Source organism: Ranitomeya variabilis, chromosome 4 (assembly GCF_051348905.1).
Source record: "Ranitomeya variabilis isolate aRanVar5 chromosome 4, aRanVar5.hap1, whole genome shotgun sequence".
NCBI classification, from domain to species: domain Eukaryota; kingdom Metazoa; phylum Chordata; class Amphibia; order Anura; family Dendrobatidae; genus Ranitomeya; species Ranitomeya variabilis.
Window position 1 is genome coordinate 120,562,052 of NC_135235.1, and position 13,833 is coordinate 120,575,884.

The 13,833-nt window shown below is 42.2% G+C and overlaps 1 protein-coding gene across 2 annotated transcripts in view; it reads left to right on the top strand.

Moving 5' to 3' along the window:
- The first annotated feature begins 6,689 nt into the window (after positions 1-6,689).
- PSD (pleckstrin and Sec7 domain containing) overlaps positions 6,690-13,833 on the top strand; it is a 543,766-nt gene continuing 536,622 nt past the window's right edge. Inside the window, exon 1 of one of the 2 annotated variants that reach the window (XM_077259193.1) lies at positions 6,690-6,827. The gene's annotated coding sequence lies outside the window, so the exon portion shown is untranslated. The remainder of the gene's footprint in view (positions 6,828-13,833) is intronic. The other variant, XM_077259189.1, reaches the window with a different exon arrangement.

The following is a 13,833-nucleotide window of genomic DNA, read 5'->3' on the forward strand; positions in this document are numbered from 1 at the left end:
CTATGAATAACGAAATCCTGAATACTTTGCACCCGTGCAGTAAGATGATCCACACTAGAAGTCAGAGTCTGAACATTCATGTCTGCAGCTGAGCTCAAAACCACCCAGAGTTCAAGGGGATGAAAGAAGCTAAACAGACTGCAGCAAAGGAAAAGCGGGAGGAGAAAAAAAAAAATAAATGTACTCAGGTCTTCTTTTTATCCCACTTCTGCGATGCAATAAACACTTTTCGGCCTGCTATACTGTTATGATCCTTAGTGGTTGAGGATCACAAATTACTCCAGCTAAGTAACAAACATAGGACAAGCTCTAGGGAGGTGGCAAACTGGACTGACCGCAAATCTGAACCTATCCAAACACACTAGAAGTAGCCGGTGAACGTGCCTAAAAATCCTAGACGTTTCGAGCCAGCCTGAGGAACTAACTACCCCTAGAGAGAAAGAAAAGACCTCTCTTGCCTCCAGAGAAATAATCCCCAAAGATATAGAAGCCCCCAACAGATAATAACGGTGAGGTAAGAGGAAGGCACATACACAGGGGTGAAAGCAGATTCAGCAAATGAGGCCCACTAATACTAGATAGCAGAAAATAGAAAAGGGAATCTATGCGGTCAGTAAAAAACCCTTACAAAATATCCACTCTGAGATTTCAAGAACCCCCACACCAACTAACGGTGTGGGGGGAGAAACTCAGTCCCCTAGAGCAACCAGCAAGCGAGGAAATCACATTTTAGCGAGCTGGACTAAAAACATAATGAACACTGATAATCAAAAAATGATCAAACTAAAACTTAGCTTGTCTTGGAGAGACTGGGAGCACGGTAGACACAAGGAATCTGAAGAGCACTGAATACATTGATAGCAGGCAAGGAACTGAGTCTCCAGGAGAGCTAAATAGGAAACCAACCAAGGATAACGAACCAGCTGATGCAGCCAACCTGCAGAAAGACAACGCTACACAGTACCGCTTGTGACCACTAGAGGGAGCCCAAAAATAGAATTCACAACAAATAGCGTCCGACATGACAACCAGAGGAGAGAGAAATGGGGTCCCCTGAGCCCCCCCACCCCGGTTACCTTTGCCTTCCCTGGACCCTCCAGCTCCGTCCCTCAGCTCTCCACATCATCTTCCCAGTAGAAAATGGTGGGCGCATGCGCAGTGCGCCCGTTGAGATCTGCTGGCCGGCACCCAACAATAGGAGATTTTGCCTATTGGTTCATTTAGATCTCTGTGACAGTGATAATAATAAAAAAAATAGTAAATCAAATCACCTTCATCACCCCCTTAGTTAGGTAAAAATATTAGAATTAAAAAAATGTGTTTTTTTCCATTAGGGTTAGGGTTGGGGCTACTGTTAGGATTAGGGTTTGGGTTAGGGTTTGGCTAAGGTTAGGGTTGGGGGTTAGGGTTGTGTTGGGGTTACGGTTCTGGTGTTGGGGTTAGGGTTGGAGTTAGGGCTATGTTGGGGTTAGGGTTCTGTTGGGGATATGGTTGTGTTGAGGATACGGTTGGGGTGGTGTTGGAGTTGGGGTTAGGGTTGTGGTTACGGTTGGGATTAGGGTCAAGAGTAGGGCTGTGTTAGAGTTGAAGTTAGAATTGGTGGTTTCCACTGTTTAGGTAAAGGGTCTCCAAACGCGACATGGCGCCCGCCTTTGATTCCAGCCAATTTTGCGTTCAAAAAGTCAAACGGTGCGCCCTCCCTTCTGAGCTCTGCCCATGTGCCCAAACAATGGCTTTCCCACACATACGGGGTATTGGCGTTCTCAGGAGAAATTGCACAATAAATTTTGTGGTCCATTTCTCCTGATACCCTTGTGAAAATAAAAATGTTTGGTTCCAAAGTAAATTTTTTGTCAAAAAAGTAAAATGTTCACTTTTTCTTCCATATTGCTTTAGTTCTCGTGAAGCACCTGAGGGGTTAATAAACTTCTTGAATGTGGGTTTGAGCACCTTGAGGGGGGCTGATTTTAGAATGGTGTCACTTTGGGGTATTTTCTGTCATATTGACCCCTCCAAACTCACTTTAAATGTGAGGTGGTCCCTAAAAAAAATGGTTTTGCAAATTTTGTTGGAAAAATGAGAAATCGCAGGTCAACTTTTAACCCTTATAATTTCCTAAAAAAAAAAAATGATGTTTCCAAAATTGTGCTGATGTAAAGTAGATGTGTGGGAAATGTTATTTATTAACTATTTTGTGCGGTATGATTCTCTGATTTAAGGGCACAAAAATTAAAAGTTGCAAAATTTTCTACATTTTTGTCAAATTTCAGTTTTTTCATAAATAAACGCAAGTTATATCAAAGAAATTTTACCGCTAACATGAAGTACAATATGTCACAAAAAACAATCTCAGAATCAGTGGGATCTATTGAAGCGTTCCAGAGCAATAACTTCATAAAGTGAGAGTGGTCAGAATTATAAAAACCAGCTTGGTCATTAAGGACAAAATTGGCTCCGTCACTAAGGGGTTATAGCTACAGCATCTCAATTCTTTCAGCAGTTTTGCAACATTTTTCATTTATTCAATTCAAGTAAAAACTCACAGAAAAACATGGCAAAATGCATGTATTTCATGCCGTGCTTTTCCTGCCAACACACTACCTTGTGTGCCTTTAGAAGTAAATTGCAATGCCATTGTCTGACTGTATGCTGCAGCAGGTTGGGTGACCTTGTGGTCTTGACCCCGGATGGACCCGCAGCTGTCATATACTTGTGGCATTTTCAATTTGGGAATACCCCATTAGGGTCTAATGCACACCGCTGCATACTGTGCACTGAGCCTTGCAAACACAGGCATTCAATATGGCGTTGTATTATAGAGATGTGGCATTCAGTGGGACATGGTACAAAATAAAAGATCCTTACGCCCTTATATAAAATTGGGAGAGTTACAAAGTGTAGAGTATGGCCACATAGAAATCCGTTTTGACATAGACGAACATGTAACAAAAATAAAAAATAAGAAATGCATCTTTATTATCTTTGTGTGACAAAATCATCTGCTGTTTTCTTAGTGCTAGGCTATTATCATGGATATTGGCTCCCGCTGCAGTACGGACGTGGCTTTCATACAGTGGAAGCTGCTACAGCCCAAATGAGATTTTCTGTTTAGCATGATAAGGATTAAAAAGGCCTTATGCCGGCCAAATTAGCAAATTGGCTCAGCGTTTTTACTGGCTTAACTGTCTTCTTACATGGAAACGACGACGTTATAGATCGGTACAGTAGGAGACCACTACCATACATTTCCTAAAGGCACACACTGTCATGTGCTTTTCTTTATTATAGTGGTATGCAAGTGTTTGCAAGAAGGCAGCCGCCATTTACACTCTAGCAATCCAGTCAGACTAAACTTGGAAAATCAGCTGATATAGTGGAGGACTTTCCCTGAAGAGCGAATTAAGTCTAAAAATGATCACATATAAAACATCCTAATAGACAAGCCTATTTAGCCCTATGACTATGACAGACATTGTGTTACAACTTAATACTTCTTCACTTGCATGACAGCACTATGCGCCTACCGTATCTATCAGTACTTACACCTACACTTCTATTACATGTATATAAGAGCTGCACCATATGTGCATATACTTTATAATTATCAGGGTGCTCAAGCAAATACCATAGCACTTTCTTCTTTCTTCTTTTTCAGAAGCGTCAAATCCTTTAAATTTCTTTTTAGATTCCGCTGTGCAGTATCTACATGTGCAAAGCAAACTCTTTTAAAATTGTATTTGAGGAGTTTATACTGGTATCTATCATATCAAGCATTTTTCATGTGACGTTCAGAGCATTAAATGTAAGCCATTCTTATCCACCCAAAATTGATGCCTGCTCCATTAAAAAAATCTGTCAGATCAACTTACCCAAGCTGCATGTATGGGCATGCAGGTCTTTGAAATGTAAATCCATCTATAACTTTAAATCTTCTATCTGTTGCTGCATTCCCAAGTAATTAGCATTTTAATATATATGCAAATGAGATGTTAATGACAAAGCACTTCCTGAGCCTTTGCCTCCTGAGGTTGTTTTTCGGCACATCACCAGCCTCTTTATCTTGATTGGTTAGCTCACTGTCTGATCTCCTTGCCTGGCACCTAACGTCACTGGCAATGAGATATCAAGATAAAGAGTGATAAAAGAACCTCCGCAGACAATTACTTGGGAAGTGCTGTGTCACACCCAGAGCACTTTATGCCTTATTTGCATATTGGAGGCAATGCTAATTACTCAGGAATACAGAAACAGATAGGAGATATAAGGGGGTCAATGGATTTACATTTTAAGGACCTGCATACCCACATATACCTTACTAACACATTCTCTTTAGTACTATTGTGGCTTGATGAATGCATATCCAAAGCCCATGTCCCCGAACATACAGGAGAACTGTCCCTGATCAAGGAAATAGATATAAAAAGTATCATATACAAAACATCCTTTCGATAAAAGAATGACACGTTTTAACTATACGCATCAGAATGGATCCCCAAATGGAAGCTGCTGACATGCTTGTAAGTTACTGCAGAGAAAATCTACTACATGCTGAAGTGGGCGACTTTGCAAGACACGGTAACACCAAGTCCCTCAGTATTTCCTAAAACAATACCTTCCATTTAGCTCATTAGCCTGATAATATCAGACATAAATTCTAGATTCTCTGGCATCGCTTTGCAAATTTATCAACAGACAACAGTGCTTTATGGTCTGGATAAAGGATGTGCAGACCTGGCTGTCTTCCCTACTGCTGGAGATGACTTGATGTATAGTTGAAATCACAAAGCTCACCTACAGATCACTGTGTGAGCACTATGGATAGTAAAGTAATGGCATTGTAGCATCCAAATTGCTACCTACCTCCTTGTTTTCGCTTGCGCGTGACAACAAGACTCTTCTGTTTAATTCTTTGGGACTTGTGGTGCCGTCCCACAGAGAATTTGGGGGATAATTGTTTTTTAATTATTTCCTTCTGAGAGCCTAGGGCAGGGTGAACCCTACTTAATTCTCTGAGTCCCTGTCTCCTTGCCAGTTATGAGTTCTTCTGGACCTGGTTTACATCTCTGTTCCCTGCTCTTGTGGTGCTAGTATTGATTCCTGATTTCTGGCTCATATTTTGACTTTTCATTTTTATTCTCTTTCTGTCCCTGACTTTGATTTCAACCCCTACTTGATGACTCTTATTTCTGCCAGCTTGCACCAATGGCCAGCAACTCTTCCATGGCACCAACCAAGCCCGGATCCAGTTACATTGAACAAATGGTCAAGGCCAGAGAAACCCGTGAAAGCTGGTAGACTGAAAGACTAGCGCTAAGCCCTATAAGAGCCGCCAGTCTTCCACGCATAGTGCCCCAGTGACAGGCACATGCTATTCACAGTTTTGCTTGAACGTCTCGTCTCAGAAAGGCCGTACTGGGGGGCCCACGGCACTTAAGGGGAGGCCGCCATGATGGGGTTACGTGGGACCTGGGGAGCTGGAGTAGTTTAGATGGGGTACAGAGGCAAGGGTTAATCGGAATACGAGGGGTGGCTTAATGGCATTTTTTGAATGTAGGGGGTGGAACTGTGGGACTGCGTGGAGGGGGCACATAAAAGGGGGCACGCTCCTCACGCAGGCATCCATTTTAGGTGCCTGCGTGACAAGTGAGGAATCTCCCGCCCGCCCTCCCTTTTTTGGTTAGGGTAATGGGGGTGAAGTCGGCACGCGAGGGTTTTTTGGGTACTCTTTTAAGAGGTGCCCAAATGTATTTGTTTTGTTCTGTGAATGCTGTTAGGGTATTGTCACGGCAGTTTGGCGAGGGTGGAGGTCCTCGAAGTCGGTGGAAATGGTAAATGGTGGTTCAATGGGGGGGGGGATCTTGAGAGGTCCTGGACCCCCTATGAGAGAATTTAACAAGGCGCGGTCCGGTTATCCCGCGTGAGGTGGATTTATGGGCCCCTGGCATGGGGGTGGGTTCTGTGGACCAGGATTGGTTGTTATCTATCCCTGAGCTGGTGCTTTACGGCTGGGGGTAAGACTTATCCTGGGCTGAACATTGTGGAATTTGGGATGCTGAGGTCTATAACTTTGGGGCTTCGAGGACCGCCCCTCCTATTCTGGGTTGTTATAAAAGTTCTGTTATCTTTTATTGTAATAAAATGGCTGCTGTGGCCAATTAAATCCAACATATGTCTCAGTCTGTTGCTTTGCGTACGATGGAAGTTTATTCTTTAGGTTGTTATGGGGCATGATTAAGGGGATTGGGGGAATTTTCTTCCAGGTCACGGAACTCACGTATACCCTATGTCAGGCATTTTGTATAACAAGTGGGACTACAGACTACAGTTTGCTAAAAATCTGTAGGTAAACCATAAAATAACTATAATACTCCAAAAGGTTCAGGTAAATATAACATTTCCAGAAATAATTAATAAAAAGATTACTATTTTTTTCTAATATTTTTCGTAAAATGTTTTCAAAGTAGAACTTCATTTTTGTGTTTTTTGATCAATGCCCAGAATGTAAGGATTTTTCTTCCATTGTAGAAATCCTGACGTGTGCGATATTTCAGGGATTTTTTTTTGTATTTGTATATATTTGGTATTTAACAGTCGTGCCCCTCCAGCTGTGTGTTCTCCGTGACTGATTGTTATCTACCCTTTGTTCAGCCAGGACTACAGCCTCCCCAATGGGACAGTCTATTCTGCATGTTGTGAGCATGCTCAGATGGAAGCTATATATTATCTTGGAGCTGTCTTTTCAGCACCATGCGATTGTAAGCCACCCAAGTTGTTTCTTCTCCTGCTCAGATCCAGCCAGTGGGGCACATGTGTTCCTACCAGTGCAGGTGAGTGAGGATGTATGGTACGGGTATGGTGTATCTGCAGGAGGAAGGTGCTGGCACAGACAGAACAGGGTGGGTCTGCTTGTTATTAGGTCTTGCCTGCAGCCGGCTAGAGGACACCTTGGGAGAGATGCAACATTGCAGGCAGCGCTCCGTCTCGCTAGCTTCTTCTACACATATTAATATCACAGACATCCCTGTTAGGGATTGCAGCCTCTTAGAAATAGAAAACAGATTTGCAACCATGGTATTACTCCGGTTACCATAACGACAGATTTCTCAATCTGTAAAATACAGCATGATCTGTTTTCGCTATCCTCCAAGGGTATTTCCTTACAGGTATTAAAAGTTAAGTTGAGGTTAATAGGATCGGGGTGCATTTTTTAGGTATTTTTCAGAATGCATGTGATTTAACCCTTTTAGCTCATCCGGCTCATGCTAAATTGCAGTCATTAGCCTTCTGAGTAGCAAAGGGAAATGCATATTTTACAGCTGGAGACAAAATCTTACCTGACCCCCGTAAGCAGCGGCGTCAGCACCACAGGGTTTGTAACCACCTCAAGATTCACACTGCAGAGGACATAGGAGTTCTACTTATGTCATTCTACATTCTACTTATGTCATTTTCAACGCTTGAAATGCTTCTTTACCCTGTAATCATAGCCTGTAGTCCTATGTAATTAATATTACCAATTGTCTGTATTTCCTTGCCCCCATTTTCTAATCAAGTCATTTTGACATGAGTATTATTAAATTCTAAATTAATTTCTTTCTTACAGCAATTGAAAAAAAATATTTTATATATATATATATATATATATATATATATATATATATATATATATATATATATATATATATATATATAGTGTATGTGTGTTTGTATGTTTATATACACAGTGCCTTTAAAAAGTATTCATACCCCATGGAGTTTCCGTATTCTTCATGTTACACCCACAAACTTCAATGTATTTTGGGGGGATTTTATGTGATATACCAACACAATTTAGCAAGTATAGAAGGAAATGATACATAGTTTTCTAAATATTTTAAAAATGTAAATCTGAAAATTGTGATGTTCATTTGTATTCAGCCCCCTGTAGTCTGATACCCCTAAATAAAAGTCTGACTAATCAATTGCCTAAAGAAGTCATTAGTAAAGTCAGTATACATGTGGGTAATTTATTGTTTATTTATTTGTTTGAGAACATTAATGATCCTACAGTATAATGAAAACCAAAGGTTGCACCAGACAGGTCAGGGATAGAATTGTGGAGAAGAGTAAAGCAGGGTTAGGTTATAACAAAAATGCCGCAATCTCTGAACATGTCACAGACCACTGTTCAATCCATCATCCAAAATGTAAAGTGTATGGCACAACTGCAGACCAACCAAGACATGGCCGTCCGCCTAAACTGACATCCCAAGGAAGGAGAGCACTAATTAGACAAATAGCCAAAAGGCTATGATCATTCTGGAGGAGCTGCAGAGTTTCACAGTTCAGGTAAGATAATCGGCCTACAGGGCAACTACTAGTCATATGCTCCAAAATCAAGCCTTTACGGAAGGGTGGCAAAGACAATTTGAAAGCAAGTCATGAGAAATCCTATTTGCAGTTTGCAAAAAGCCTTGTAGTGGACACAGTTATCTTGTGGAAGAAGGTGCTCTGGTCAGATTAGACCAAAGAAGAATTTTTTGGGGTAAATACAAAATACTATGTGTGGCAAAAAACAAACTCAGCAAGTCACCCTTAAAACACCATCCCCACCATCAAATATGGTGGAGGCAGCATCATATTGTGGGGATGCTTTTATTCAGCAAGGATAAGGAAGTTGGTCAGAGTTGATGATAAGATGAATGGAGCTAAATACAGGACAATCCTCGGAGAAAACCTGTTATAGACTGGAAAAAACTTGTGACTGGGCTGCAGGTTCACCTTCCAGCAAGACACTCACCCTAAACATACTGCCAGAGCAGCAATGGATGGTTTAGATTAAAGCATATTCATGTGTGTGAGTGGCCCAGTCCTAGTCCAGACCTAAATCTCATTGAGAATCTGTGGCAAATCTTGAAAATTGCTGTTCAGATGCTCTCCATCCAATCTTACTGAGCTAGAGCTAGTTTGCAAAGAAAAATGGGAAAAAAAATTCAGTCACTAGATGTACAAAGCTGGGAGAGACATACTCAAAAGACTTGCAGCAGTAATTGCAGCAAAAGGTGGTCCAACAAAGTATTGACTCAGTGGGGGCTGAATACAAATATACATCACAATTTTCTGATTTATATGTTTAAAGTACTTAGAAAACCATTTATCATTCCCTTTACACTTCACAAATATTTGCTACTTTGTGTTGTTATATCACATAAAATTCCACCCCAAAATACATATGAAATACCTATTTGTTTGTGAGTGTTACATGAAAAAAAGTGGAAACGTTCACTCTATATGAATACTTTTTCAAGGCACTATATATATATGTGTGTGTTTGCATATTTATATATACTGTATATACAGTTGTGCTCAAAAGTTTACATGCACCAGCAGAATATTTGCTTTCTTGGCCTTTTTTCAGAGAATATGAATAATAACACCAAAACTTTTTCTCCACTCATGGTTAGTGGTTGGGTGAAGCCATTTATTGTCAAACTACTGTGTTTTCTCTTTTTAAATCATAATGACAACCCAAAACATCCAAATGACCCTGATCAAAAGTTTGCATACCCTATTTCATAATACCGTGTATTTTCCCCTCTAACATCAATGACAGCTTGAAGTCTTTTGTGGTAATTGTTGATGAGGTTCTTTATTTTCTCAGATTCCTGTAAATTCCTGGGTTGTCTAGCATAAACTGCGTGCTTGAGATCTCCCCAGAGTGGCTCTATGATATTGAGGTCAGAAGACTCCAGAACCTTCACTTTGCTTTGCTGTAGACAATGACAGGTCAATTTGACCTTGTGTTTTGGATCGTTGTCATGTTGGAATGTCCAAGTGAAAGCAGTTGTCAGGATGCAGTAGCAGTCGGAGGCAGAGCAAGGGTTAACAGAGGGATTTAATATAACAGCGGTACTCCGCACAGGTAGTAGATAAATTGAGGGGAGGAAGTTAACTCTATGTTTGATAAATTTAGGGGCAACAGTTGTATGAAATGATAGGGGAGAGTTCAAGGGTATCAAACTTATCTGGCGTCGATGAGGAGCAGTCTCTGCAATGATGGCGGTGGCGTTCCGGTTTAAACGCTTGAAGAATCCGGTGTCGTCCTGGTCCGGAAGGGGTCCTGGGTCCCTATGTCGATCGTGGTCCTGGGATGTCCGATTGTGGGTCCTTGATCCAAGAGGAGATGAACTGGAGAGGAGACAGTCCTTTCTTTTAAGCGCCAACACAGCACTGGAGTATACATGAGCAAATCTGTCAGGCAGCCATACTCGGTCTGTGGCCTGGTTGTCCCATCTTGGAGTGTTCCCTCTGCAGTCTGGGCATAAGGAGGAATCACTCACGATGAGTGACCTTACGAGAGTGGGAACAGTCGGGAATCTCGTGGAGCGTCTCTGCCTATAGTCTCCGGTAAGCCTCTGTGGGCCACTCTGGCTTGGGCCTACTTTATCCTGACTACATGGCATGGGAGGACTCTCAGCCTCCGAACACTACAGCTTCCCACCACCACTCTGCCTGTTCCCCTGCACTGTTGCCCTTTTATGCTTTCCACGCCCCTGTCGGGAGAACTAAACTCTCCCCCCTGCAACTCGGGTGACAGCACCGATGGTTCCGGACTCGTCCCAGACAAGGCACGCCAAGGCTGGCTCTCCTCCTTACTCAAGTACGTCCCATGCACAGCTTCCAGGCTGATAATTGCAAATTTGCCTCCAGTATTTGCTGATAACATGCTGCATTCATCTTTCCTTCAACTTTGATCAAATTTCCTGTGCCTTTGTAGCTCAAACATCCCCAAAACATCAGGGATCTGTTGTGATTCGGTTCGTGGGCTCCCCCGGTGGTCTCTTGTGGTACTGGTGTCCTGCAAGCTTTGCCTTCTCAGTTCACCTGTTCCTATCAAGATGTGGGAGTATCCTATTTAACCTTGCTCCTCAGTCATTCTAATGCTGGCCATCAATGTATCCAGAGTGATTCTGTTGCATGTTCCTGCTCCCAGTTTTCTGCTCAGCTAAGTTGGACACTTTAGTCCTTAAGTCTATTTTTGTATGTTTTGTCCAGTTTGCACTTATGTGAATCTCTGAAGCTGGAAGCTCTTGTTGGGCTGAAATTACCACTCCAGTGGCATGAGTTGTCACATGAGTTAAGGTAATTTCAGGATGGTGTTTTGAAGGGTTTTGCAGCTGACCGCGAAGTCCTCTGTTGTATCTTTCTGCTATTTAGTTAGCGGGCCTCTCTGTGCTAAATCTGCTTTCATACTACGTGTGTCTTTTCATCTGCTCTCACCGTTATTATATGTGGGGGGCTGCTATCTCCTGTGGGGACATTCTCTGGAGGCAAGCCAGGACTGTGTTTTCTTCTACCAGGGGTAGTTAGTTCTCCGGCTGGCGCGCGGCATCTAGAGACAACGCAGGAATGCCCCCTGGCTACTTCTAGTGTGGTGTGTAGGTTTAGCATCGCGGTCAGCTCTAGTTTCCATCACCCGAGAGCTTGTCCGTTTATTCTATGCTTCTGATGTTTCCTTGCCATTGGAAACCATAACAGTATGGCCAGCCCGAATGTTTAATCTATAGGCTGAAGCAGGAGAGAAAAGGAACTGTGTGAAACCTTTTTTTTTTTTTTTTTTTTTTCCTTCCTCTGAAGTTGCACTCCAGCTCTAATTGCAGTCTCCTGTTTTCCTCTCCTCTTAACCCCTGAATGGCTCAGACTTTATCTGTTGAAATATGGATCCCCAGAGTCTGGCTACCAATTTGAATAATCTTGCCTCTAAAGTTCAGAATATACAAGATTTTTTGTTACATGCTCCTCGGTCTGAACCTAAAATTCCTATACCGGAGTTTTTTTCTGGAGATCGATCTTGTTTTCTAAATTTTAAATACAATTGTAAATTGTTTCTTTCGCTGAGATCTCATTCTGCTGGAGATCCTGCCCAGCAAGTAAAAATTGTTATTTCTTTACTGCGGGGTGACCCCCAAAATTGGGCATTTTCATTGGCACCAGGGGATCCTGCGTTGCTCAATGTGGATGCGTTTTTTCTGGCTTTGGGGTTGCTTTATGAGGAACCAAATTTGGAGATTCAGGCTGAGAAAGCCCTAATAGCCCTCTCTCAGGGGCAAGATGAAGCCGAAATATATTGCCAAAAATTTCGAAAATGGTCTGTGCTTACTCAGTGGAATGAGTGCGCTCTGGCGGCAATTTTCAGAGAAGGTCTCTCTGATGCTGTAAAAGACGTCATGGTGGGGTTTCCTGCGCCTACTGGTCTGAATGAGTCCATGACAATGGCAATTCAGATTGATCGGCGTTTACGGGAACCCAAACCTGTGCACCAGTTGGCGGTGTCTTCTGAAGAGGCACCACAGAGTATGCAATGTGATAGCTTTCTGTCCAGAAGCGAACGACAGATTTATAGGCGCAAAAATCATTTGTGCTTCTATTGTGGAAATTCTACTCATGTTATATCAGCATGCTCTAAACGAACAAAGAAAGTTGATAAATCCTCTGCTATTGGCACTTTGCAGTCCAAGTTTATTTTGTCTGTAACTCTAATTTGTTCGTTATCTTCTATTGTTGCGGATGCGTATGTGGATTCTGGCGCCGCTTTGAGTCTTATGGATTGGTCCTTTGCCAGGCGCTGTGGGTTTGATCTAGAGCCTCTGGAAGTTCCTATACCTTTAAAGGGTATTGATTCTACACCATTGGCTAGTAATAAACCACAATACTGGACACAAGTGACTATGCGTATGACTCCAGACCATCAAGAGGTGATTCGCTTCCTTGTACTGTATAATCTACATGATGTATTAGTGCTGGGATTGCCATGGTTGCAAACTCATAACCCAGTCCTTGACTGGAAAACAATGTCTGTACTAAGCTGGGGATGTCAGGGAAATCATGGGGACACATCTTTGGTCTCCATTGCTTCATCTATTCCCTCTGAAATTCCTGAGTTTTTGTCTGATTATCGTGAGGTTTTTGAGGAATCTACTCTTAATTCTCTTCCTCCTCACAGAGATTGCGATTGCGCCATAGATTTGATCCCTGGCAGTAAATTTCCTAAGGGTCGTCTATTCAATCTGTCTATACTTGAACATGCTGCCATGCGAGAGTATATTAGGGAGTCCTTGGAAAAGGGACATATTCGTCCTTCTTCGTCTCCTCTTGGAGCGGGGTTCTTTTTCGTAGCTAAAAGCGATGGTTCTTTGAGACCTTGTATTGATTATAGACTCTTGAATAAGATCACAGTCAAGTATCAGTATCCTTTGCCATTGCTGACAGATTTATTTGCTCGCATTGAGGGGGCGAAGTGGTTCTCTAAGATTGATCTTCGCGGTGCATATAATTTGGTGCGAATTAAGCAGGGGGATGAGTGGAAAACCGCATTTAATACGCCCGAGGGCCATTTTGAGTATTTGGTGATGCCTTTTGGTCTGTCAAATGCCCCTTCGGTCTTTCAGTCTTTTATGCACAATATTTTCCGTGAATATCTGGATAAATTTATGATTGTGTATTTGGACGATATCTTGATTTTTTCGGATGACTGGGAATCTCATGTTCAACAAGTTAGGAGGGTTTTTCAGGTTTTGCGGACCAATTCTCTGTTTGTTAAAGGTTCAAAGTGTGTTTTTGGGGTTCAGAAGATTTCTTTTTTGGGGGTACATTTTTTCCCCCTCTTCTATTGAGATGGATCCTGTGAAGGTTCGGGCTATTTGTGACTGGACGCAACCGACTTCTCTTAAGGGCCTTCAGAAATTTTTGGGCTTTGCTAACTTTTATCGTCGATTCATAACTGGTTTTTCTAGCGTTGTCAGGCCTTTGACTAATTTGACTAAAAAGGGTGCTGATGTTGCAGATTGGTCTCCT